This window comes from Oryx dammah, unplaced genomic scaffold (assembly GCF_014754425.2).
Source record: "Oryx dammah isolate SB20612 unplaced genomic scaffold, SCBI_Odam_1.1 HiC_scaffold_28, whole genome shotgun sequence".
NCBI lineage: Eukaryota > Metazoa > Chordata > Mammalia > Artiodactyla > Bovidae > Oryx > Oryx dammah.
In genome coordinates, this window is record NW_024070212.1 from 29,806,661 (window position 1) to 29,828,974 (window position 22,314).

Genomic DNA, 22,314 nt, shown 5'->3' on the forward strand with positions numbered 1-22,314 from the left:
CTTGAACTTTTTTATATACAAGTTGATAAACACACTAGAAAGGAGGGAGGTGGGAAGGGGGTTCAGGGTGGGGAACACATGTACACCTGTGGCAGATTCATGTCAATGTAGGGCAAAACCAATACGATCTTGTAAAGTAAAAATAAAAAAAAGAGAGAGAAACACTCTAGGAGACTCTGGGTTCACCTTGATATATTAGTCACTGCCTGATAGTGTGCTGAAGCCAGTTCATATCAGTTCATAATATTTGTGCAAATCTCTTCTCAGTTCCATGTTCAATGAAGTCAGATTAGTAGCTTGAAAACGGCCATGATTGGAGTATTTCTACCATGAAAATTGGTAAATTTCTTTTTAAATTTTATTTTTGGCTGTATTGCATCTTCATTGCCACACAGGCTTTTCTCCAGCTGCCATGAACCAGGGGATACTTTCTTGTTGTGGTACGTGGGCTTCTCATTGCGGTGGGCACATGGGCCTCAGTAGTTACAGCTCATGGGTGCAATAGTTGCAGTTCCTCTGCTCTAGAGCATGGGCGCAGTAGTTGCAATTCCTCTGCTCTAGAGCATGGGCGCAGTAATTGTGGCATACTGGCTTAGTTACTCCTCGGCAGGTGGGGTCTTCCTGGATCAGGAATGCAGCCTGTGTCTCCTGCACAGGCAGGTGGAGTCTTTACTACTGGGCCATCAGAGAAGCCCTAGAAGTAAAGACTTTGTCTTTCTTCAGAGAACTGGTTGTTAAACATCTGCCAGCATATCACCACCTTTGCCCAGATTCCTAGTGTTCAAAGCACCTTGATTTCTACTCTGACCTTGTTGCCCAATACAGTAATCATGTCCACCGTGCCTCTGATGACCAAGTGCAGCCACTTGACTTTCATCATTCCTTTATCCTATCAAATTCATTGACACCAGAAACCCTAGTTCTATGGCAGCATCTCCCACCAGCAGTTTCGGTTTACATATGGAGGAAAACCACTACTAAGCTTCTTAAAGATGCTGATGCCTCCCTCATCCCAGAGGTCCTTAGTGCCTCAGTGAAGGAGCTGTCTTCTGGGCCATTCTGGAGGACATGGTCGAGTGGTAGGTCCTCAGGTCTTATACAGAACATTGATTCCAATATTTCTGCTTTCTTGATCCCTTGTGATCCTTTCTTCAATACCACACCAACAGAGTTCTAAAATCGCCACCTAATTTACTGTAGACCAGTGTCATGTCCAAAATAAGAGTCATCTCAACAGATTGTGAGAATAAGATTCAGGTGGTTTTTTCAGGTGAGATCCCAGCTTATAGAGTCAGAAAATATTTCCTATATCAGTTCAGTTCAGTCACTCAGTTGTGTCCAACTCTTTGTGACGCCATGGACTGCAGCACGCCAGGCTTCCTTGTCCATCACCAACCCCTGTTGCTTACTCAAACTCATGTCCATCAAGTCAGTGAAGCCATCCAACCATCTCATCCTCTGTCATTCCCTTCTCCTCCTGCCTTCAAACTTTCCCAGCATCAGGGTCTTTTCAAGAGTCAGTTCTTTGCATCAGGTGGCCAAAGTACTGGAGTTTCAGCTTCAGCATCAGTCCTTCAAATGAATATTCAGGACTGACTTCCTTTATGATTGATTGGTTGGATCTCCTTGCAGTCCAAAGGACTCTCAAGAGTCTTCTCCAACACCACAGTTCAAAGGCATCAATTCTTCCGTTGCTCAGCTTTCTTTATAGTCCAACTCTCACATCCATACATGACTACTGGAAAAACCATAGCTTTCACTAGACAGACCTTTGTTGGCAAAGTAATGTCTCTGCTTTTTAATATGCTGTCTAGGTTTGTCATAGCTTTCATTTCAAAGAGTAAGTGTCTTTTAATTTCATGGCTGTAGTCACCATCTGCAATGATTTTGGAGTCCCCCCAAATAAAGTCTGTCATTGTTTCTATTGTTTTTCCATCTATTTGCCATGAAGTGATGGGACCAGATGCCATGATCTTAGTTTGCTGAATGTTGAGTTTTAAGCCAACTTTTTCACTCTCCTCTTTCACTTTCCTCAAGAGCCTCTTTAGTTCTTCACTTTCTGCCATAAGGATGGCGTCATCTGCATGTCTGAGATTATTGATATTTCTCCCAGAAATCTTGATTTCAACTTGTGCTTCACCCTGCCTGGCATTTTGCATGATGTACTCTGCATATAAGTTAAAGAAGCAGGGTGACAATATACAGCCTTGACATACTCCTTTCCCAATTTAGAACCAGTCTATTCCATGTCCAGTTCTAACTGTTGCTTCTTGACCTGTATACAGATTTCTCAGGAGGAGGTCAGGTGGTCCCCTTGGTATTCCCATCTCTTTAAGAATTTTCCACAGTTTGTTGTGGTCCACACAGTCAAAGGCTTTGGCATAGACAATAAAGCAGATGTTTTTCTGGAAATTTCTTGCCTTTTCAATGATCCAGCGGATGTTGGCAATTTGATTTCTGGTTCCTCTGCCTTTTTAAAATCTAGCTTGAACATCTGGAAGTTCACAGTTCATGTACTGTTGAAGCCTAGGTTGGAGAATTTTGAGCATTACTTTGCTAGTGTGTGAGATGAGTGCAATTGTGCGGTAGTCTGAACATTCTTTGGCATTGCCTTTCTTTGGGATTGGAATGAAAACTGACCTTTTCCAGTCCTGTGGCCAGTGCTGATTTTTTCAAATTTGCAGGCATATGGAGTGCAGCACTTTCACAACATCATCTTTTAGGATTTGAAACAGCTCAACTGGAATTCCATCACCATTTCCTATATAGTCTTCTTTTTATTCCCCTCCCACAATGATTTATTTCTATACATGCTACTTTGGTTTTTGCCAGTAGATATTGTCAAGTTTCTATAATTCCTTCAGCATGTAAACTGTTTCCTCCCAGATCAGAGGCTGTATTTCACAGCTCAAGCTGGGCTGAGATCTGATCCTGGTTATTTTCCTGGAGACACTGAAGAATAGCAGAATATTTTGAAGAGAACAGTCTTCATTTTGCAAAAAGAACACCTGCTTCAAGTGAAGTCATTATAAGATATCTAGGCAGGAAGAGGCTTTTATCCCCAGACAAGGAAGAAGGAATGACTTTTGCCAGCTTGCAGGGTTCAGAAGAATCTAAGGGTTCAAGATTCTCAGACTTGTCCACTCAAACATCCCCAATTCAGTTTTCACAGTCCTTCTGTCTTCCTAGCTGAGCCCTGACTCTAATGGAGGAGAGTTGAAGTGGGGCATTTATTACTGACAGCTAACACACCTTACAATTAGACTTGATTCTGAGCTTGATTCTTAGCATTGTGTGTCCTGAAGCTTTGGGAGATGAGAGTCTCCTTAAAGCTGCCTCAGAGGCCTCTGAACTTCACATGATGCGTAGAGCTGGCAGTTAGCTTCCCCACCCTGTAATTTTCTTTACTCAAGGTTTCCAACGCAGTTAACAAAAGTGGTTCACTTCATGTAATTATCAATGCTCCTATGCTTTTTCAGTACCACAGCCCTCACATATTTCAATACCTCATCCTGCACTTACTCTCAATTAACATGAAGTATAAGTTTAACACTTTTATACCACGGAATGGTATGGGTTATCACTATCCTCATCACTGTTAGCAGTGAGGTCTTTATTGGCATCAGACCCAGAGTAATTCACCTCCAAAATCTTATCCTGAGGGTCTACTTTTTAGGGGCAAATTTCTACCCCTGATACCAGCTGTCTCAGCCTGGGTTAAGAGAATGGAAACTGAAACTAGGAAGTAGAGATGGGTGGACAGATTTATGTGCTATTACTTTGTTAGAAAGTTTGACTCCAGGGAGCAAGAGAGATCAACAGGGGTGAAGCAGAGGAGAGGAGAGTTACAGTATGGATCTGTCATCAACTGGCTTCTACCAAGTGTGACTAATTACTTGACTTCACAGAACAGTCCTCTGAAAAGCTGTGTAAATGACATCTTAGCAACATTCATCCAGAGAGAGCTGGGGAAGAATTTACCCATGAACTCTACCTCCTATTGGTCAAGGTTTCACCCCCTTGGGGCACTAATTTTTCTATATTTCTGGGCTGCATCTGTGTAGGTGCTGGGCAGGGTCCTGAGATGTTCCACGCTGCAGTGTCAATAGGACACACAGGCAAGAGCTGTGTGGCAGGGACAAAAGGCAGGATACCATCAGATCGTGCCTATGTGAAGTTAGGTGGAGTCATGTTAATCTGGAAGCTTCAGGGTTAATGAGACAAGAGAGAGGTGAGGCCAGGGTGGTCTGAAATGGTGCCTAAGAGGGTGTGATACAAGTAGGTAGACTGGATTGTAAGCTCCTTAGGGCAGATATTATGTCTTGCATTCATGGGGTTGCAAAGAGTTGGACATGATTTAGCAACTGAACAACAACAACATTCATCTCAAAATCCTAAAAATTATACCTGGCACATAGTTTTACTGGTCAATAAATATCTGTTAACATCAATTAAGTGAATGGCATTATCTTCTCCTGTTTTTGTATGTGAGATACAACTGACATACACCACTGTGTATCTTTAAGGTGCACAGCATAATGGTTTGACCTACACATATTGTGAAATGATTACTACAATGAGTTTAGCTCACATTTCTTATCTCTTGGGGTGTGATCACTAATCTAGAGCTAGACATCCTGGAATGTGAAGTCAAATGGGCCTTGGAAAGCATCGCTACGAACAAAGCTAGTGGAGGTGATGGAATTCCAGTTGAGCTCTTTCAAATCCTGAAAGATGATGCTGTGAAAGTGCTACACTCAATATGCCAGCAAATTTGGAAAACTCAGCAGTGGCCACAGGACTGGAAAAGGTCAGTTTTCATTCCAATCCCAAAGAAAGGTAATGCCAAAGAATGCTCAAACTACCACACAATTGCACTCATCTCACATGCTAGCAAAGTAATGCTCAAAATTCTACAAGCTAGGCTTCAGCAATACGTGAACCATGAACTTCCTGATGTTCAAGCTGGTTTTAGAAAAGGCGGAGGAACCAGAGATCAAATTGCCAACATCTGCTGGATCATAGAAAAAGCAAGAGAGTTCCAGAAAAACATCTATTTCTGCTTTATTGACTATGCCAAAGCCTTTGACTGTGTGGATCACAATAAACTGTGGAAAATTCTTCAAGAGATGGGAATACCAGACCACCTGACCTGCCTCTTGAGAAACCTATATGCAGGTCAGGAAGCAGCAGTTAGAACTGGACATGGAACAACAGACTGGTTCCAAGTAGGAAAAGGAGTACGTCAAGGCTGTATATTGTCACCCTGCTTATTTAACTTCTATGCAGAGTACATCATGAGAAACGCTGGACTGGAAGAAACACAAGCTGGAATCAAGATTGCCGGGAGAAATATCAATAACCTCAGATATGCAGATAACACCACCCTTATGGCAGAAAGTGAAGAGGAGCTAAAAAGCCTCTTGATGAAAGTGAAAGAGGAGAGTGAAAAAGTTGGCTTAAAGCTCAACATTCAGAAAACGAAGATCATGGTATCCGGTCCCATCACTTCATGGGAAATAGGTGAGGAAACAGTGGAAACAGTGTCAGACTTTATTTTTGGGGGCTCCAAAATCACTGCAGATGGTGATTGCAGCCATGAAATTAAAAAGACGCTTACTCCTTGGAAGAAAAGTTATGACGAAACTAGATAGTATATTCAAAAGCAGAGACATTACTTTGCTGACTAAGTTCTGTCTAGTCAAGGCTATGGTTTTTCCTATGGTCATGTATGGATGTGAGAGTTGGACTGTGAAGAAAGCTGAGCACTGAAGAATTGATGCTTTTGAACTGTGGTGTTGGAAAAGACTCTTGAAAGTCTCTTGGACTGCAAGGAGATCTAACCAGTCCATTCTGAAGGAGATCAGCCCTGGGATTTCTTTGGAAGGAATGATGCTAAAGCTGAAACTCCAATACTTTGGCCACCTCATGTGAAAAGTTGACTCATTGGAAAAGACTCTTATGCTGGGAGGGATTGGGGGCAGGAGGAGAAGGGGATGACAGAGGATGAGATGGCTGGGTGGCATCACTGACTTGATGGATGTGAGTCTGAGTGAACTCCAGGAGTTGGTGATGGACAGGGAGGTCTGGTGTGCTGAGATTCATGGGGTCGCAAAGAGTTGGACACGACTGAGCGACTGAACTGAACTTAACTGTAGATACCGTAAAAAGAGAAAGCAAAAGAAGAAAAAACATTTTGTGATGAGAATTTTCTCCATTTTACAAATGCAGAAGATAAGGCTCAGATGGGTGCATGGACTTTTCCAAATCGAACATATTTGGTAAATAGAGAACCAGAGGCATGATTTCCTCACAGCCACGCTGAAGGTAATCAACTCTCAATCAGCCCCTCAAAGGCTATTCTTCGAGAGAGTTAAAATTTCATTCGGCTTTCCCAAGTCAGCTCCTTCCAGAACTCAAATAAGCATTGGAAGGTAAATTGGCAACAGTCATTATTTAATGTGATGTTTTCCAAAACATAAGATCATCCCAATCATAGGGCCTGAGAGTAAACATAGTGAACTTTAGTTCAAACCCTACAAAGTAAGAAGCCCTGGGCTGACTGTGTTTATGTGGCCTCCAAACAAGAGGCTTTTCCTGCAGGGCTGACTTTGCACCCCTTGCTGCCCTTCAGATGCCCTGCTGACAGCATTTTCCTCTCTTTGTGAAACCACAGTCTTCTCTCTCTCTTCAAAGGCCTCATGAACATAAATGGATTTCAACCTTTCCCAAGACCTGGCAGGGGACAGGCAGCATCTACTTCTTAATAGGTGTCACCAGAGATGAAAGATGAGTCTGCAAAAGCTTGGAGCATCCCAACTTCCCAGCTTGGTAAGTGTAGGGAAGGAACAGGGCAGGAATCAGGAGGGAATTACCCTCCATGATAGGTTCCTGTGGACCCAGCTAGAGAGCTAGCCACCTCTTCTTTCCTTCTTCCTCCTCCTTCCCTTAAACGTTCCCTCAGTGACATCACCGTGTCTGCAGTAGAGTGAAACTTTTAGAAGTCTTTTACTTTTTTTTCCCAGCAAGACCATTTGGTGTGTGGTCTGTGGTGCAACCCATTCCTCGTTGCAGCAAGTGGCAGGTGAAAAGTGTTTTCCAAGTTGGATGTGACAGCGCCATACATAGAAACAGATTTCCCAAAGCCCCCAAACACTTTGCCCTCCTGAGTTGGGAGGATCAACATACTACTGCATAGATGTCCAGAAGATTCTGTCCTGCCTCCTCATTGGACCTCATCTTTCATACTGAAAGCTCAGTAAGATGATGGGCTTCCACTTTTGTAACTACCAAGCTGGTTATAGGTTAAATGTTTGCATACAGGTATGGCATGCAAGATCAGATTAAATATTAACCTGATACCTGTAACTATTTAACCCTCAAGAGGATAACCCCTCTCCAAGCCTTCCCACCCTCAACCTCAAAAGCTCTTAGACCAAGAAGCTGATACTAGTAACTGCTGTTTTCAGAGTTTTGAAAAGGTAGAGCACTGTGCTAAGCATTTTATAGATAGTATTTCATTTCACCTTCACAATAATCCTATTTGGTAAATTGTTTTTGTCAGTCACAAGAAGGAGATGTTTGAAGCCCAGAGAGCTGAGTGATTTACATGATGGTATTCAGTCAGGAAGTGGCAAAACCAAACTTGGATTCAGGTCTGCAAATTCCATATCCCATTCTCTTCCCATGACCATAACTCTACCTTTTAGGCAAATGAATAAATGGACAAACACTAACCGAACATCAACCACGTACCAGACTTTGAGCCAGGAATTTTCACATAGTATTCTCATCCACCTGGTGTCAAGCTGGTTTTAGAGGAGAGGGCAATGAAGTCCTGGCTCTACAGGGGAAGAAAGTGAAGTCCTGTTTTTTTTAGCAATGGACTGAGATTTGAATCTTGCCTAATTCTAAGATTTTTCTTTTTCTTTCCTTCTTTCTCTTTGTTTTTTTTTCTTCCCTCCCTCCCTCTCTCTTCCTTTTTCTCTTCCAATCTTCCCCCCTCCCTCATTCCCCAACTGATCATGCATCAATTTGGCTAGGGTTAGAACCTTATCATTGCATGTGTGCATGCTAAATCACTTCAGTTGTGTCCAACTCTTTGCAACCCTATGGACTGTAACCCACCCGGCTCCTCTATCCATGGGTCCATCCATGAGATTCTCCAGGCAAGAATATTGGAGTGTTGCTGTTGCCTCCTCCAGGGGATCTGCCCGACCCAGGAATAGAACCTGCTCTCTGTTATGTCTCCTGCATTGCAGGCGAGTTCTTTACCACTAGCACCACGTGGGAAGCCCTATCTTACCATTGCTGCTGCTGCTGCTAAGTCGCTTCAGTCGTGTCCGACTCTATGTGACCCCATAGATGGCAACCCACCAGGCTCCCTTGTCCCTGGGATTCTCCAGGCAAGAACACTGGAGTGGGTTGCCATTTCCTTCTCCAATGCATGAAAGTGAAAAAGTGAAGGTGAAGTCGCTCAATCATGTCTGACTCTTCCCAACCCCATGGACTGCGGCTCACTAGGCTTCTCCGTCTATGGAATTTCCCAGCCAAGAGTATTGGAGTGGGGTGCCATTGCCTTCTCCGATCTTATCATTTCTAAGAGATAATTTATGCCGTGTGCTTAACTCAGTATTTGACACAGGTAGGCACTAAAATAATGTTAATTCCCACTCCACCCCATCCCCAAATTATAAGTTTTGTCACTATCTCCTTTGTTCTCCCTTGTGAGTAGAAAAGGGACAGCTCTTTTATAGATCTGCAGGCGTTGAGAACTGTCTCCCAGCTTGGCTGGAGATTCCTCTGCCTGAGGAATCTGCAGTGCCTTGTAGATACTATAGCTGGGCCCTTCCAGGGACACCTAGTAGAGCTGAGGTGTCCAGTCAGCACCCGGGCTCTTTCTGCTAGTTTCTGAAGAATTAATGCAAAAGGAAACTTTGCAAGATCTCCATACACAGGCTTTGTTTTCCCTTTTTTCTTGTTTTGCAAAGAAAGGCCCCTGCTGGCCTTTTAAGCCCAAGAAAAAGTTAACAAACATTTTTGCTGCAAACCACCTTGCTTTTTACCCGCATTAAATAACCTCCCCCACTCTGGAGATTTGCGTTCCAATCCCTGCAAAGGAGCAGCCGAGGAGGCAGGATATTGAGTCTCATTAAGTTTCTTTGCTGTGTCAGTCGTCTTTCCCAGAGGGGGATGTAAGACTCTCTTCGTAATACTCAGCCCCTCTCACAAGTTGGCAGCTTCTTTCTCTCAACTTATATTCTTGGCTAAGAATATGTTCACAGGGATTTCAAAAAAGCCTCCCCAAATACCTGTTTACCGACTTTCTCTGAGCGTTTCTGAGACGCACCAGGATGTGTCGGCTCAGAGGCCAGCTTCCTCTTGCTAATAAGGCTCAGGCTGAGCACCTTCCGGAGCGCTGGCGGTGGTGGGGGCGGTGGGGCATTCAGCGCCGCCCTGCTTCATTTACCTGGCCTGACCCTCACTGTCTGGCCCCCACTGGAGCTGGTGGTGTCCACCCAGTCCACCCACTCAGATGCCTCCTCTGAGTCTCCTCCCCAGATCGGGACCCAGTGTGAATCTCCACACTTGACCTTGGAATCTCACGAGCTCTTCCTCCACTCCTCTGAGCCTCTCCGGCCTTGCCATTCCACCCACATCCCCCTCAACACCCCCCCACTGCCAACCCCAGTGCTGTTTTGTACATCTTTGTTAATAATGTAAAGCGCTCTTTTCTGAGGTAGGTCTACCAAGTACTGAGACTGGTCTGATGAATGTTATGGTGCTCAGTATGGCACCCTGGTTTGGGGATCTCGCCAGGAATAATAAAATCATTCACTTGTGTGGCTCAGGTACTCTTCTGGTGGTTCCTGCATGATTCATTTAATCCTATAATATTCAGTTCAGTTCAGTCGCTCAGTCGTGTCTGACTCTTTGCGACCCCATGAATTGCAGCACGCCAGGCCTCCCTGTCCATCACCAACTCCCGGAGTTCACTCAGACTCAGGTCCATTGAGTTGGTGATGCCATCCAGCCATCTCATCCTCTGTTGCCCCCTTCTCCTCCTGCCCCCAATCCCTCCCAGCATCAGGGTCTTTTCCAATGAGTCAACTCTTTGCATGAGGTGGCCAAAGTACTGGAGTTTCAGCTTTAGCATCATTCCTTCCAAAGAAATCCCAGGGTTGATCTCCTTTAGAATGGACTGGTTGGATCTCCTTGCAGTCCAAGGGACTCTCAAGAGTCTTCTCCAACACCACAGTTCAAAAGCATCAATTCTTCGGCACTCAGCTTTCTTCACAGTCCAACTCTCACATCCATACATGACCACTGGAAAAACCATAGCCTATAATATTAATAACCCTATAAAGTAGGTAATATTGTTCTCCCTATCTTAAAGATGAGGAAACTGAGACACAGAGAGATTAAATTACTTTCCCAATGCCACATAAACTAGGAAGTGGTAGAACTAAGATTATAATCTGGTCACTGGCATGCTCTGACCATGACATTGAACTTCTCTGAGTCAGTGGTACCTGAGGTTAAGCTGAGCAATGGGCCCTGGAGAAGAACATCTCTGATTTGCTTTGCCTGGCCTTCAGGGTTCATTCATGAGTCTCCACTCATCTCGACATCCTCATTTCTTCTCACTCCCATTGTACAGAGTCTGCTCCAGCCAAGAGATTCTTCTCCCTGTCCACCATCACAAGCACACCACTCCCCCTGCCATTCTGTATCTGTTCATCTGCCACCTCTTTCCTTGAATGCCTTCTTCCTCTACCTCTCTTGAAACCCCACCTTGCTTACCTTCCAAGATTATTCCTAAATCCTATCTGCCCCAGGAAGACGTCTTTGTTTTACTCAGTCATTTCCATTTGCTGATTCAGATTCATTTGTTGCTCTCCTTGAGGGCTGGGGAGGAAAGCCAATGAGTGTCTTCTAGGAGAATGACACTGGAGATCTCACCAGAAAGAATCTTGATCCAAAGTAAAACATCCTCCTTAAAGCCCTAGGAGTCTATTCTTTTACCACTTCATCCACAGCTCCATTCTTCTATAAATAAGTTGTGTTAAGGCTGGGTGTGTGCTCTGCTAAGTTGCTTCAGGCATGTCCAGCTCTTTGCAGCCCCATGGACTGTAGCCCACCAGGCTCCTCTGTCCATGGGATTCTCCAGGCAAGAATACTGGACTGGGTTGCCATTTCCTTCTCCAGGGGATCTTCCCCACCCAGGGATCAAATGTAAGACGTGTCTCTCACATCTTCTGCATTGGCAGGTGTGTTCTTTACCACTAGCACATGGCCAGATCCCTAAGACTGGGTGGGGGGACAGATTGCTAATTTATCTTTTTCCCTAGAGAGACTTGCAGAATAGCATTGGACTGATGTATAGATACATAAATAATTACAATGCAAGAAGCAAGTTGTCAGTGTCTCAACAGAGGTATCCAGTGCTTGAGGGTCCTGAGATGGTAGAGATTACCTAGGTGGGAGCAGGGAAGTAAGGCCAAATGACTGAGGTGGCATTTGAGTTTGACTTTGAGGGATGTATTCATTATGCAGACAAGATTTTCAAGGCGAAGAGACAATATAAAAATGGCAGTGTGGAAGGAATATTTGGGACTAGATAAAGGAATCTGTGTGAATTAACATGAAAAATAAGACTGGAAATGTAAATTGTGGTCAAAATAGAAAGAACATTATGTATTAGAGAGCATACTTAAAAATCACGGCTATTAGAGAATAAAGAGTCAGGATTTCACAGTGCACGCAATCAGGAGCCTTTGTAGGTTTTCAAGGTAGGGAGGGAAATAATCAGAAATAACTCTTAGCTGTGTCGAAGAGTTGAGGTGTTCCATGGCTATTGTAGAGGTCAACATGCCTCTGTAGAAATCTAGGAAAGGGGTCATGGCCGAAGCAAAGGCAATGGAAGTGGAAATGGACAGGAAAGGCTGAATGTGAGAGGCAGTTCCCTGGTAGATTAAATGAGAGTTGCTGTCTAACTAGACAGAGAAAGGGTAAAGGGTAAAGGGGTAAAGATGAGTCCAGGACAATAACAGATCTACGAAATTAGGAGGAAAGGGAGGTTTTGGCATATGGGAGTGGGATGGAAAAGAGTGATAATGAAGTCAGTTGGGACCTGCTGGGTTTGAAGTGCCAAAAGAACCTCTAAAAAGTTGTTGGCACACAATTCAGAATTACAGCAGAATTTGGGGGCAGTGTAGGTAGTCCGGTGGTCCCAGAGATGGGTATTAAGAACTTGGATCCATTAAGTTGGGGCCACCAAGTACTTGGATCTCTGCTGCTACCTCCTACCCAAGCCGAGGACAGATGTTTCCTGATCTACTTCTCATTCAGGTGGGAGCCCATGTGGTCCATGAGCACAACTGCCTCAATTTAACAATTTATCATTTCTTCCCAAGGTCAGCCTGGTCTCTCTGTCAGGATCCTGGACCACTGGGGAAGATGGTCCTGGCTAGAGATACTGATACCCAATCTTTCCTCCAGCTCCCTATTGTACTATTACAGAGCAACTTTTTCCAGGGTATTAGTGGGGGAAAAGCCCTTCCTAATTGTTCTCTATTTTTTTATTAACTAAATCCAGAACTCCTGCCCCTTCACCAAAAAAGTATAGAATTGGGAACATCTGTTTGCCTCTCCATTGACATTGTTGATCTTGACACATTGAAATTAGTGAGAAACTTCCTCTTTAAGCTATTGTCCCATAATAAGGTAAAAATGATACTGATTCCCTAAACATGTTGGGAATATATGTTTGATAAATGTGCATCCTTGATAAGCATTACTCACTCCTCTACCTTTCTAGAAGAATCTTTCTGTGTTTCTGACAACTTTGAGGAGTGCCACTAAATTGTCTAGGGGTTGAGGAGAACCAGGATGAGAATGAAGGAAGAAGGATGGGGGAAGGGGGAAACCTACTTATTTTCTTTCCAGCAATATAGGAAACATTCCAGAATTAGTTGTCATTCACGAAGGACACACTTAATATTAGTTCATTTGATCCGCAGCCCATGAGGAAAAATGATCAGTTCAGTTCCAAAACATTTGCTGACCATATACTCTTAGAAGTCAGAAAATTAAAAGCTCAGAAAACATGAAAACATATAAGACATAGAATAAGACCCATAAAGAGTCCATAGTCCCAGTAGGAAAGACAGATAAGTAATAAAAAACAATAGGATCCCATGAGAGACACAAAAGTGTCCAAATATGTAGAAAGTTTAGAACCAGAATGAAGACTCACCCCTCTGGTATAAGACAAAGAGTCCACAAAGGATGGGCTTCTTAGTAAGATTTTGAAAACAGAGATTAGAAGAAATTCCAGGCAGAGGATACATGGGTGCCAAGGCATGTAACAGCATGGTGTATTTATAGGATTATAAGAAGTCATCTTGCTGGAGGAAAAAGATATGGGGAAGTGCTTCAAGATGGGTAGGGGGTCAAGTGGTTTTCAGGAGAGGTAAACAGAAGCTGAACACAGTTCCATGAAATACCTGGTAGGACATGCTACAGAGCTTGGTCTTTATCCTGAAAGTCAAAAGAAAGACAATAAGAGATCCTGAAAAAAGAAAACAACGTTACATTTGTAGGTTCTGGGAGGAAAATATGAGTTTGGTTTGGGACCTATTAAATTAAAGTTCCTATCTGTATTTATATAAATTTAGTTAATTTAGATAGGAACTTATATAAACATAGATATGTATATATGTTAACACATATATATATAAGTTAAAATATTCAAAAGGATATATGGAGTTGGGACTTGGGATGGTCTGGGGAGGAAATAGGGGAACCATCACATAGATGGCAGCCGAAGCCAGTGCAGAGGGTGAGCTCCCTCCAGGAGTACATGGAGTCAAAGGCAAAGCTCTGGACAGCACCTGAACATCAGCCTGCAAAAAGTAGGCAGAGAAAGAGAAGCCTGAGAGAAAGATCAAGAAGAAATGTTCCAAGCATTAGAGGATGACAAAGCTAAAGTGGGGCCAGGAAAGTCAAGGCATGTTTCAAGAAGTGGTGCAGTCATCAGAGTTGACGTAGAGAGGGCAAGCAAATTATAGACTGGAAAGAGCCCCCTGGATATAGCAAATACAAGGATCTATCAATGGAAACAGTAGGAATCTCAGTGGAAGGCTGGTAGGTGGAAGCCCAAGTAGGAGGTGAGAAAATGGAGATCGAAATAGGAGTCTACTCTTTGAAAAATAACTGAACTATAAAGAGAAGTGGAGGTGAGGGAAATGTTGAATCAAGGGAGTTTTTTATTTATTGTAAAGTATGTGAGACTTGAATATGACTTGATATGAGAGACTTGTTTGTGTGATTGTAGGAAGGAGCCAGTCTTAAAAGAGAAGATGGAGATAAAAGAAAGGGAGGAGCTAAGTGAAGGAACAGGTTCCTGTTTCCTGAGGAGGTTAGGGAGTGTGGGTTGGGATAAGATGCGGAGCACAGAAGGAGGCGGGCCAGAGAAAGGGCAGCTCTGCCTCCAAGGGAGATGGGAAAGCCGGAAGGTCATTGACAAGACAATCGCTAAGGAAGTGGAGGAAGAAACAGGAAAGGAAGTGAAATCAGTTGTTTTGAAGCTAACATGAGCTGACTGGGTGAAGTCACACTACAACTATTTGGCCCAGCATCACTATGATGGAAATATCTGTATATACAATAAGAACTTTCCAAATTCTGGCTAGTAGCTAGCAAATAAGACAAAGCCAAATCTTGTGGTCAAAGAATATGGATGATTCTTGGAGGTAGTATTAAGGAGATATTGCCAATAATGGAAGTACTTCCAAAAGAAAGTACAAATAATTTTAAAATAAAGACTGGCTTGGTAATTATTGTGTAGGTGGACAACCGTAGGGCTTCCCGGATGGCTCAGCAGCTGAAGAATCTGCCTGCAGTGTAGAAGTCACTGGAGACACGGGTTTGATCCCTGGATCAGGAATTTCCATTGGAGGAGGAAATGGCAGCCTACTCTGGCATTCTTGCCTGGAGAATTCCATGGACAGAGGAGGCAGAGGAGTCCATGGGGTTGCAAAGAATCGGACACAACTGAGCGCCTAAGCGTGCAAGCACAGACAACCCTAACACTGTGTCGACTGAAAAAAGATGCACAACATGAGAGTTTCTAGTTAAGGTTTATCTGGGGCAAAATGAGGACTGTAGCCTGGGAGACAGCACCTCAGATAGCTCTGAGAAATTGCACCACGGAGGTAGTGGGGGAAGGTCAATATATGTGATTTTGGTGAAGGGGGAGTTCAAACAATCAAACACTTATCTTATAAAAGGTTTTTTGCTAGTCATGCGGAGCTCATGTCACATAAGGGAATTAGTGCTTTTCTATATATGAGGAGATGCAAGGATTGGGATCATGAAATCAGTTCTTGAAAATAACTGTCTAAAGACCTGTTTCACCAGTTTTCCTGTAGCTCAAAGTGCCTCAGTCTCCACCCTGGACTCCCTTATGGGCATGTTGAAGGTCAACAGCAGCAGTAGCATCCAATTCAATCTCTGCAGAGGCAGATGGCAAACACTCAGAAAGTGCCAATTTGTCTTTGACAACTGCATCTCTTAACTTTACCCCAATTTCATGTGTAACTCAGTTTAAAATGAACTCTGGTTAAACCTATTACCCCTAAAGCCAATTGGGCACAGTCTAACATTCCATGGATAATCAAAAGTCCTACACTGCACCCCTCCCATACATTTTAGCCATTCCTTGGCCTTCACAGATATCCTATTCCCAAAGGAGGCTCTTTCTAGAGTTAAAGTCATTTCAAATACCGAGAAATGAATTTGGCACAACCAGAAGATATCTCAATATATATTGATATCTTTCCCAAAGAGTTAGGGGGTTTGTATCCTCTTGGAAATGGCACCAATTCCAAGCCAGAGGGTAAAGTTATTTTGGCTTTGTTACCTTCTTTCATGCTTTTTCTTCTCTTTTTCTTTTTGGCAGCTGTATTCTCTTCTCTCATGTAGGATGCCACCTCCGGATCTCTACCTTCCACTTTCCATGAAAACTCACTTTCAGTATAGGATCTTAAATTACATTAGTCATTTGCACCTTAATGTAAATCTAGGGGACTATGTTTACTCACTAGGGGACATGGTTACATAACAACTTCCTTTTAAATTGTAGGCCTTGATCTCTGTTTAAAGAGTTGGACATTCAGAAGCAGGACACAGATACTTTTGGGGGCCCAAGCTTTTCTTAGCAATGAGAATCTCCTCTATGTTTATGGCTGATTTTGCCTGGAACTGTGGCTCCTACTTGTGATGGGACAAATGGAGGCCACTGGGGTCACTCACATCCCACGTGTAAACCAGCCTCTGTGACCATTTGTCCTTCCTTCATCCTGCCCTTGTTCTGCCCCCTCAAATCTTCCAGAACTAGAGCAGAGCTCCCAGGTAATTTTCTGGGGTAAGAGCCCAGCAATGATCAGAACCTTTGAAGATTCCTCTCTTTGACATCCTGCTACTTTTCCTTCCTCATAGTTCTTTGTTAATGGAAAGTGAACATAATATAGTATAAATACATGGAAACAAATACAATTTTTTGTTAGTCAAAACATGGTCTTATTTCATTGCTTTCTCTGAAACTCTTATGAGCACCCTTTTCTTTTTTTTTAATGTATCAAATTTCTTTTTATTAATAAGTACTTTCCAGTGATATGGATATATGAGAGTTTGCACTATCATTTATTCAAAGAAAACTTTCCAGTTGTTACCAGTATTTTGTTCTCATAAATAAAGTTGTTATTAACATTTGTGCATAGATTTTTTAAAATATAAATTTATTTATTTTAATTGGGGGTTAATTACTTTACAGTATTGTATAGGTTTTGCCATACATCAACATGAATCCGCCACAGGTATACATGTGCTCCCCATCCTGAACCCCCCTCCCTCCTCCCTCCCTGTACCATCCCTCTGGGTTGTCTCAGGAGCACCCTTTTCTTTTGTCTCCTCATTGAAGTCAGTGGCTGTTGGATGGTCCTGGCTTTTGTAATTGTTCCTGAGCATCTCTGGATGCCTATAATTCAGGTGTTGGGGCAGTGATTTGTATAGACTGTTTTACTCAAGCTTCATCTTTAGGCAAACAACTGTATCTTGGAAAAGTCCTATATCTCTAAACTTCTTCCATGTATACTTCACCAAATGATGAAAAATCGGAGTTGACACCACGTGGATTATTTATGTGGATAAAACCCCACCAGGCTGCTCATGATGTACTATGAGCACTTGCTATTCTGCTGCTTTGGCTCTAGGAAAACCAACTGCACTTAACAGAAGAATCAGAGACTCCAGTGGAAAGATTGTGGAGCTTTGAGGTCTGGGTCCACTTCCTAGGATGTTGTGATTCAGCATTCTTCATATAAAGGTTTCACCAAACACTAAAATCAACATATGAAATAGACTCTTGGTTAGAATGAATCTTTACTTCACCCTCAAATATTATTTGCCTGTTATTGAAAGTGACTTTAGCACTAGAGCAGCAAGATGGGGGAAACCTACACCAAACAGGGGAGGATCTTAGAGAAGGACACTCACACAGTGAAGTTTTTGTATATTTTTCCCGATTATATAAGCAACATAGTGATATATGCCTACTGAGGAAATTTTGGAAATAAAGACAGTCATAAAGAAGAAAATTAAAATTACTTATTATTCTATCTGCCCATAACATTCTGGTGTATTTCCTTTAATTCAAGAACTAAAGAGCCTCTTCATAAAAGTGAAAGAGGAGAGTGAAAAAGTTGGCTTAAAGCTCAACATTCAGAAAACAAAGATCATGGCATCCGGTCCCATCACTTCATGGCAAATAGATGGGGAAACAGTGGAAACAGTGGCTGACTTTATTTTGGGGGCTCCAAAAATCACTGCAGATGGTGATTGCAGCCATGAAATTAAAAGACGCTTACTCCTTGGAAGGAAAGTTATGACCAACCTAGAAAGCATATTGAAAAGCAGAGACATTAAGTCAAGGCTATGGTTTTTCCAGTGGTCATGTATGGATGTGAGAGTTGGACTGTGAAGAAGCCTGAGCGCCGAAGAATTGATGCTTTTGAACTGTGGTGTTGGAGAAGACTCTTGAGAGTCCCTTGGACTTCAAGGAGATCCAACCAGTCCATTCTGAAGGAGATCAGCCCTGGGATTTCTTTGGAAGGAATGATGCTAAAGCTGAAACTCCAGTACTTTGGCCACCTCATGCAAAGAGTTGACTCATTGGAAAAGACTTTGATCCTGGGAGAGATTGAGGGCTGGAGGAGAAGGGGAAGACAGAGGATGAGATGGCTGGATAGCATCACTGACTCGATGGACGTGAGTCTGAGTGAACTCCGGGAGTTGCTGATGGACAGGGCGGCCTGGCGTGCTGCGATTCGTGGGGTCGCAAAGAGTCAGACACGACTGAGTGACTGAACTGAACTGAAGATCCACCTAACACTGTGATTCTGGACTGATGCTAAAGCTGAAACTCCAATACCTTGGCCACCTGATGCGAAGATCTGACTCATCTGAAAAGACCCTGATGCAGGGAAAGATTGAGGGCAGGAGGAGAAAGGGACAACAGAGGATGAGATGGTTGGATGGCATCACCAACTCAATGGACATGAGTTTGAGTGGACTCTGGGAGTTGGTGATGGACAGAGAGGCCTGGTATGTTGCAGTTCATGGGTTTGCAGAGTCAGACATGACTGAGCGACTGAACTGAACTGAACTGAAAAGATATTTTATAAAATTGAAGTATATCACCTGTACAGTTTTATATCTTGATTTTTGCAATTTACATTGTATCACAACTATAACCAATTTGATTATAAAGCCTCAAACTCATCAAGATATACACCTGAAATATTTTAATTTTTCCAATATTTGTTACTACCATGCTGCATCAAATTTTCTTCTCCCATTGGGGTAAAGACAGCCTTGACAACAGCTCAATCTGACTCTATAACTTTCAGTCCCATTCAGTTATTAAAACTGTCTCATTTCATTATTAAGCCTAGTATTTCACATTAAAAATTTCAATCTCATATTTGGTTGATTCAAAACCCTTCCTATCCCCAAGGAACTGACTAGATGTGCAGTGTGTACTGGAAAGGATGGTACGGGGGGTGGGGGGCAGAGGGCAGAGTCTGTTCCCTCTGCCCCCTCTCTTCTCTGCCCTTACTCCTCCTGTATAGGGATATACTCAGGGGAGAAAAAAGGGGGAAAAAAACCCTCCTATGTCAGCAGTCCCAAACCTTTTTGGCACCAGGCACCAGTTTTTTGGAAGACAATTTTTCATGGACTAGGTTGGAGGGGTATGATTTGGGGATGGTTCTCATAAGGAGCATGCAACCTAGATCCCTCACATGTGCAGTTCACAGTAGGGTTTGCACTCCTAAGAGAATCTAATGCTGATCTGACAGGAGACAGAGCTCAGGCAGTATTGTGAATGATGGGGAGTGGCTGTAAATACAGGTGAAGCTTCACTTGTTTGCCTGCTGCTCACCTCCTGCTGTGGGGCCTGGTTCCAGTTCTAGTCTGTGGCCTGGGGGCTGGGGACCCTTGTCCTGTGTGACTGCCTTGGCAGGTTGCTGCCCTTTCTTTTTGGTCATCACCACTATTCCAGCTCTTTGTCATCTGGTCAATATAGATGGACAGGGAAGCCAACAGTCCTATTGATGAAGGGCTGTCCCCCTGGTACCACTTTTTGCCTCCAAGTTCAGTATACCTACCATTTTCATACATGTTCCATGGCCCTACTGTGTGGCCTGTGAGCATAGGAAATATTTGGGGGACACTCAAGATGGTAGTTCTTGTCCTCTCCTCACTTGGCAGTACCACAGTACTCCTGCTCAACCTCAGTGCTCTCCTCCTAGCTCTGGCAGAACCTGGGAATGAGACATCAGGCCCTCCTTCTTTATGCCCCCAGTAGTCATAAGCCATTCTCTTTGGACCCTCTCTTTTAGCTTGAAGATGATGATAACTGCGAAGGTGATGCTTTTCTCCACCTCTTCTTCCATGGGGAGATAGAGAGTAGATTAAACTCCCTTGATGAACTATACTCCCTGGAAAAGGTGACTCTATTTTATTTCTCCACAATAAAAAGCCACCAAATCAATTCAGATTTTGTCAGTTCTCTTAGTATGGTGAGTCTCAAGATTAAGGATCAGGTCTCCTTTAAACTCAGCCCCTATAATATTTAATTATTTTGTTTCCAATAGTTCTCTGTCTCCGCTATAAACAGTACTATTTTCAAGAGTAAAGTGTTCAGTCTGTACCATCTCATCATTACAACAGCACTTTGTAAACATCTTTTTATGGTTATGTTTTATTCCATTATATAGATTACCACATTGTTGAAATATTTAGGTTGTATGTATATATGTGTGTGTGTCTATATATATGAGTGTTTGCATGTATAGTTGATGCTTGAATAATACAGATCTGAACTGCACGGGGCCACTTATATGTGGATTTTTTTTCAGTAGAAAATATTATCATACTACAGATCTGTGGTTGATTTAATCTTCAATGTGGAAATGCAGATTCCTGGGAACTGCATACATGGCAGGCTGACTATAAGTCATGCAAGGAGTTTTGACTGTAAGGAGGATCTGCATGCCTTACCATCCTGCCTCTCACCCCCTTGGCGTTCAATGATCAACATGTGTGTATAGACCCTCACACACGCACGCGCGCGCGCGCGCGCACACACACACACACACACATTTTTGGAATGAGATTAAGGTTATAGGCCTGGCCATGCAATTTACTAGTAGACCACAGAACTTATGAGCATTCTTAGCTGTATGCAGTAGAAAGTAACTCTGGCTAATTAATTTAAAAGGATACTAATATACAGCATCAATGAGTTGAACAATTAGATCACAGTTTAGATGTTGGAAAGCTTCAGGGATCTGGATAGCAGAAATAAATGGCTAGTCATTTTTAGAGTGCTGTCAGTACTCAGACCCAACTACTTTCAATTCATGCATTACTCAACTCAAGATTCTGATTCTCAGGAAATAGAATCTGATTGACTTTACTTGGTTACATATGATCAAACACAGCAAGGACGAGAGGGCTGGTGAGGGACTTATAGTACCAAAACAACAAAAAGAAAGGGGATACTGATATTAAAATACATGGAAAGAGATCCTGAACAGGGCATATTTTTATCATACAGTATTTTTACATTATAAACAATACTGTAATGAACCTCCTTGTTCACATTTTAGGTAATTTTTAAGATTATAGTTAATAGTTATTAAGAATCTTATATGTTGGCAATTTTTTTAGCACTTTAAAGGCATTATCTTACTTAGTATTCACAGAATATAAGTACTATTACTAGACTGATATACAGAGTTTATTTATTCAGCCATAACATTGAACTGCCATATATGCTAGGCACTGTTCTCATTTATCTCTACCTGCTCTGACAGTGGTGCACTGTAGCAGTCTTGAAACTTGCCTTGTTACGATAATGGCTGGCTAGAAGCAAGACAGAGCAATCTCTGCCTGTCTTTTGAAGGCTGGGCAAATCCCCAGGATACCAATGCACTAGACTCAGGTTCCAGGTGCTCTCTTCTCTTCAGGAGTAGAGTGAAAAGTAGGCTATGCCAAAAGTCACTAGGAAAAGATCCAGAAGCTCCTTGCATTATGTGTCACGGCCCTTGAAGAGCTAGAAAAATTTAAGTACTCTCCAAGGTTCTGAAAACAGCAGCAGTCACTATGTATGCACAAAGGATTGACATTGACATTGAAGTTGCTCAGTCGTGTCCGACTCTTTGCGACCCCATGGACTGTAGCCTACCAGGCGGCTCCTCCATCCATGGAATTTTCCAGGCATCAGTACTGGAGAGGGTTGCCGTTTCCTTCTCCAGGAGATCTTCCCAACCCAGGGATCGAACCTGGGTCTTCCCGCATTGCAGGCAGACGCTCTACCGTCTGAGCCACCAGGGAAGACCGCCCAAAGTGTTAGTGACCCTGTATTTGATTGTCACTTGATTTTCTGAAGAGTCAACAGGATAAATGCGTTATCTTCCAATCACAGTTTAAGGAAGGAACTGAGTTACTGCGTTTCTATCCTTTCTCTTGTCCCTAGGAAGCTGTAGAATTAGTAGCCATGTTATCTGTGGAGGGATCCATACTTCCTGGAGGCGGGCAGTAGGAAGGGGCCCTTAAGGCATCTGAGTCCTTGCTTAGTACTGCAGTAGTTATAGGTGTTTTAGGGGAGAAAGAGAGTGGGAGGAATGAAATAAGTACTAGATACTCTGGGTGATCTTTCTTTCTGTTTACTTAGCATGATGCTTT

The 22,314-nt window shown here is 42.9% G+C and overlaps 1 non-coding gene across 1 annotated transcript; it reads right to left on the minus strand.

Annotated features, from left to right (window-relative positions):
• Positions 1 to 21,890: 21,890 nt before the first annotated feature.
• TRNAC-GCA lies at positions 21,891 to 21,963 on the minus strand. The gene has a single exon. It is a non-coding gene; the product is annotated as a tRNA-Cys (tRNA).
• Positions 21,964 to 22,314: the final 351 nt, after the last annotated feature.